This window comes from Genypterus blacodes, unplaced genomic scaffold (genome assembly GCF_046128005.1).
Source record: "Genypterus blacodes isolate CSIRO-AG114 ecotype Tasmania unplaced genomic scaffold, CSIRO-AGI_Gbla_v1 ptg000073l_1, whole genome shotgun sequence".
Lineage (NCBI taxonomy): Eukaryota > Metazoa > Chordata > Actinopteri > Ophidiiformes > Ophidiidae > Genypterus > Genypterus blacodes.
Window position 1 is genome coordinate 5,113,928 of NW_027466883.1, and position 6,000 is coordinate 5,119,927.

Below are 6,000 nucleotides of genomic sequence, written 5' to 3' on the forward strand. Positions count from 1 at the left end.
AAGTGAGGGAGTGAGTGAGGAGGGAAAAGAAGGAAGGGAGGAAGGACACACGGAGGTGAAGGAAAAGAAATTGAAGTGAGCAAGTGTGTGTGTGTGTGTGTAGGTGAGAAGGAGGGAATGAAGGAGATTAAGGCGAGTGAAGTTAGTGAGTGATTGGAAAAGGGGGAAACGGGGAAGAAAGAAAAAAAAAAAAGGAAGGGAAGCGTTACAGAAGAGTGATTAAACCGGCGAGCGAGCGGCTGAACCAGAACAACTCGGCTGTCAGATTTATTGTTTACATGACTGACACCCTATCATGGTCTGTCACAGTCAACAAAATCAGGACTTTAGCTGTGATGCTAATGAGCGCCGACGCGACATAATTGCTCTTTCCAACACAGCCAATCAGAGGAGAGGAGCTTCCTGCACACGCCACTGTTAATGTCATACAATGAAGGGAAACACGCTAAGCCACAAATGAACACGCTATCTCTAGTTAAAGTAGAAGCTGAATTAAAGACAAATTCTTCATTTGCCGTGCCGGCATCAGGCCGACCGGTTTCATTGAAATCTGTCACCATCACTTTTGGAGTTACACAGTGACCTCGATCACACAGAATGTCTTAGTTGTTATTATTTGCCTTTTAAAAAGGATTTATAGGATGCTGGAATCTGCCAAATATGTACAATACAGTATGTTACATGATTATGTGGTGAGAGGAGTGGCATTGTTCTCATAATTTGCATAATCTACATATTTTTCTGCTTGTAAATTGGAGTAAACGTATTGCAATTTACGTGTATTTCAATGGAATGGTCGGTGTTTACATGACATTTTGGAGAATACTGATCAAAGGGTTTAACCAGAGTATTATCAAAGTTGGTGGTATAATCCAGGCTTAAATATAAGTGACTATGTGCTCGTGGTTCTGACTTCAATAAGCTTTTTGTAGTTAGTGGAGGCTGAGGGTGAGAGTGTGTGTTGTAGAGGCGCGCTGCTCTGTTTTGATAAGAGACTCGGCTGGTGACTCCGAGTACAATCAAGGTTAAAGCAAGAACACTGTAGATACGCTCCCAGAAAGCCATAATTACATCGGATCCGTCCTGACCCAGAAAGCAGCCTGTCCGTCGTCAGCTTCATTAGCAGGTCCTATGTTAAGTAATGATGAATTGGCCTCATGGGAGAAGAGGTGATTAGATTAGAATAGATCACAGAAGACACAGATTAGCTCATATTAGCCTCGTACAGGACCTCTATTACTACCCAGCCGGCCTGTGGCTCCTTGCACTGAGGTGAACCTTCTGCACGCTGCCCTCCTCTTCCTCCTTCTTCTCCTCCTCCTCGCTGCTCTTATACACTTTGCAAAGTGCGGTGAGCGCCTGGGGAAAGCATAGTGGCCTATATTAATGTAATCCCCCCCTCGCACCGAGCACTGCCAGCTCAGCACAGCACAGCACAGCCTCCCCAACCACAATGGGAGTAATGGGCACTGCTCTTACCTATTATCACAGCTCACTTTTAGCTGGGGGGACATTAACCTGTGGAAGTCAACGTGTACATCTTCCTCAGCCAGACAGTTGACTGCAGCCCCTTTTTTTTTTTTTTTTTTTTTTTTTTTTTTTTTTTTATAAATGTTCCAGGCATATTTAATGTTGGCTGCATATTTTTTTTTTTCTGCTGTTGGAGGGGATTCTGTCTGGGAGAGAGTATTGGGTACATGTACTTTTTCCGCAGCTAAGGAAATTGCAACGTATTACTAATCTTTTCACCCGGCAAATTACCTAAAAAAAAAAAAAAAAAGGTAATTAACCCACACATCCCAGAGGCAGAAAATGGAACCACACACACTGAAATTGAGCTCCCAACGTAATTGATTGAGAAACAGTTTATTCTGCGTTTGTTAATGTGTGAAATATAATCGACAAATTCCCTCCCAGTGAAAAGAAAATCACTGCTGGGCAGGTCCAAAGGTCCATTAATCTGAAAGGCCGGAATGGACATTTACTGTATATGGGAATGGATTGGAAATGGATTGGGAAGAAATGGGAATGATTCTAAATTAAGACAGATTTACAAGCATCTCACAAAAACATAATAAAGCACAGAATCATAGCATTTGAAATCATAACGCGGTGGTTAAACATTCTACAAATTTGGTGTTCAAACATCAAGAACTGGCAATTTGTGTTTTCTATCTAAAATAAAACCACATTTCTTATAAACTCCTCCCTTCCTTCGCAGCGTCGCCACTTGTCACACTTTCCATCTCATTTGAAAAGCTCCATGAGCATTTTCTAATGTTTTACTTAAGAGGATAAATATGTTGGAAGTGATTTTTAAGCCCTTCATCCGGCAACACCATCTGGCTCGGCATGAAATTGTCAAAGCCGTATTTTGGCTTCTGCTGAGAGAACAGCGGCCCACTTCCACTTAGGCTCGGCAACCATCTAAAGGAATTTCTGTCAGTCTGACCCAGTAACATTACAATGCACTCTGTGGAGGTGACATCAAATCAATATTCACCTCATTATGTCTACCCTTATTCTAATGACACAGGTTTCTTCACATTATTGATTGGAGTTGTCGTATCAATGATTATAATTAGTGTGATTTTTGTTCCTGAAATCTACTTTGCGAGGCTTTTTGTCCCGTCCCCTCATTCCCCCGGTGTCATGTTGCAGGTAGACTGTCGAAGTTGGCCTGGAAGCTTCGTCACTGATCAGTACTTTGCATCTTCAAACCAACATGTAACACATTTCAGACACACTCATTAGTCTAGCGAGTGTGTGGCCAGCGCCCATGTTTTTGCAATTTGTTGTTGTTGCCAGCTCAGGGCTGATGCAGCCAGCCAATCAGAAAAGAGGAGGATTCCCTGCGCAGAGCCTGAAAGAGACGGTACTTAAAACAACAACAACCTGTTTTCACTCAGTATGCTGCAGTAGTAGAGATGTATCTATGTGTTCCTTTTATCTAATTTGTCCACTTGGAAGACTGAAAGCTGTCATGTAAAATCTAGATTGTCCCACAGCTGCATTCATCACATAATTGCGGTGTGAGTGAGTGAAAGCTTCCTGTCACACTGTCTCAACCTGTAACGTCTTCATTAATGGACTTGTCTTGTCATAACGCAGCGGCGCATGCATGTCAAAGACTGGAACAGCAATGGGAATATTGTGCAGCCATTAAAAAGTTTGTGACAAAGGAACGACTAAATGAAATAACTGTCAGCGGGCCGGGTGTCATTACGTCGCCCGAGCCATTACTGATGACAGAGAACAAGTCTGGTCTATTACAGATAAATGGTCCAATGCTCTCAGTGTGAACAGCTCTTTGTCCATATATTGATTATGAGAAATTCTGCATTTCTGCCCTTTGTCCTGTCTGCACGTCGTCTTCCTTCCTCGTAAACTGCAGCACAAACACTCCAACCAAAGTCTTCAGCTATTCTCCACCTCCAGCCTTTTTGTGTGTGCGCGTGCGTGTGTGTTATGCGAGTCGTGTGTGTGAGTCGGTTGCTAAATGCGCACCTCTCAATCTTTTCATTGTTGCATGGAGAAATTGTGCGCGTCCAAGGCCTTTTATGTGAACACACTGCAAGAAAAGCGGACAGATGAAAAGCGGGAGAGAGGGAAAACAGCGAGACAAGTGGCGACAGCTGCAGACCGGCTCAGAACCTCCACCTTGGGAGAGGTAAAATGATTAACAAGCTCGGAGTATAACCGAGTATAACCTCGCCACTGTCCTGCTGCTCATTATGCATCATGTCCCACTATTGGATCTCATCATTTTCTGTAATTGCCTCTATTGGCCGGAGCCCGAGCTGGCCCGTTTTGTTCTATTCTGCTGAGAAATTAAGGCATTCCTCTAGCGGCCCTGACCTGTCCCAGGCCTTGGCATTTGACTGACAGCCCATTAGAGGACCATTGATTGGTCGAGTCTTTGGGAATGTCTGAGCCAACCTAATTAGGGCTGAGTCCCTCTTCTTTGAATGTCAATGAGACCCCTCGCATGAAACTAAAGTACAGGAAACGAGCCCTCTGTAACACAGCAGAAGGAAACTGTTGCTACTACACGGAGATCGGTGTCAAGGCGCCGGTCAGCAACGCAAATACCAAGGGTGTTTGCGATCAATGAAAATTCACACACACACACACACACACACACACACACACACACACACACACACACACACACATATGTACACATATATACATTATCTTGGAGAATGTTATAGAAGAAATTATATAACATGCAAATATAATCCACTTATTCCCACCTGTGCAAATATGCAAATTGCACACATTCTCACACAAACATACATACAAACACATTGAAATGGAAATATTGCCACAGGTCCTGATTAGCACAGCGCTTAGGATGACCTGAACAACCCTTCAACGTCTCTCAGGGAGGTGACTGAGAGGACAGGAGTGACGTCTCTATTAGAGTGTCTACACTCACACACACAGGTTCCAGGTACACACACAAACACACCTCGACACTAAACTAAACACTGCCCAACTGAAATGTGTGTGCTTTTTTTGTGCTTGTGCTTAAACACCTCTTAAGCAACCTCGTGTGTGTGTGTGTGTGTGTGTGTGTGTGTGTGTGTGTGTGTGTGTGTGTGTGTGTGTGTGTGTGTGTGTGTGTGTGTGTGTGTGTGTGTGTGTGTGTGTGTGTGTGTGTGTGTGTGTGTGTGTGTGTTATCTCTCTGAGCTGATTTTGCCCCGGAGCAGCTTTGGAGACGATTTGGGGGAAATCAGTGTGGCGCCCACCACCACCACAGATGGTCCTTGACTGAATCTCAGCGCTATCCTGCCATTATTCATCTCCCCTTCTTCATGCAACAACAATGTATTCCTCCCAACGCTTCCAAAAAACCTTGACAGTTTGGGGTTTTAATGGGTTTGTGAATTCAGTCATGAAAATGCCGCCGCTCTCCTTAACAGCCAGCGGGGAGGATTGAAGGTGATTTTGCCGGCGCTGATGAGAGGCCGTCGTTTATGATGCAACGCGTGCTTGATGCCAGCGCGGGTGGCAGTTTATCAGAGCGGATTGTTGAGTTAGACTGACGTGTGTGCTGATGTGTCAGGCCCGGGAAAGAGCCTCGGTTAAATATCAGATATCAGTCATGTCATCGCACCGCTGCTCCTCAGTGACCAGAGCTTCATAAATTTAAAAATCAGGCCTTTGCATAGTCGGGAACACTGAGACTTTGTTTTTGTTCAAAGCGCCTTTTTCAGAACGCCAATTTAAATTCTTTGACGAGATGGTCGGCTGCTGTGTGCAGTGGCACTGTGAGTACCGTGGATATAGGAAGAGAGCAGACACACACACATATGCACACACACATGCGCGCACACACACACACACAGACAGGCTACTGCTGTTGCTTCCAGATAAGTCTCTCTCCATGGACCGGTGTCTTTGTACATCAGGGGTAGCAGAGGGTGAAAGGAACTGAGAGGAATGAACTTGTGTCGCTAATTTGTTTCAAGTCTAAACAGACCGGCGCCACACATGACAACGGCTGAATCCTCCCTAAATATTTCACCTTGTCCACGCGTCTTTCGCTCCCTGAAGCCTATTCCGGTTTCCTTTTGTTCCTTTTTCATGCCTTTCTTTCTTTTTTTCTTGTCCCCTACCTCCCGCGTCTCTCTGTCTTGCTCCTTGTTAGCGAGCATTGTGCTAAAAGGTGATATTAGTGCCTTTAACGTTGTGCCAGGAATACTAACTCACAGCTCTCTGGCATTTCAACAGCCTCTGTGCTACCCCGGGTCTGTACTACCAGATTACTTTGAATTACATTTACACAACTCCTGCACACACAATGAGATGCACGCATGCATACCCACACACACACACGCACACACACACAGACTATTCTTTTGCAATGAAAAGCACTCGCCTTTACTCAAATTGGCAGTTGTTGTGGGCACAACCCTTAGCTGAACCACTGTGTTTCCCGGCTCTGTAATTGCGGTGTCAGGACGAAAACGAATCATTAATGTGGTTTAATG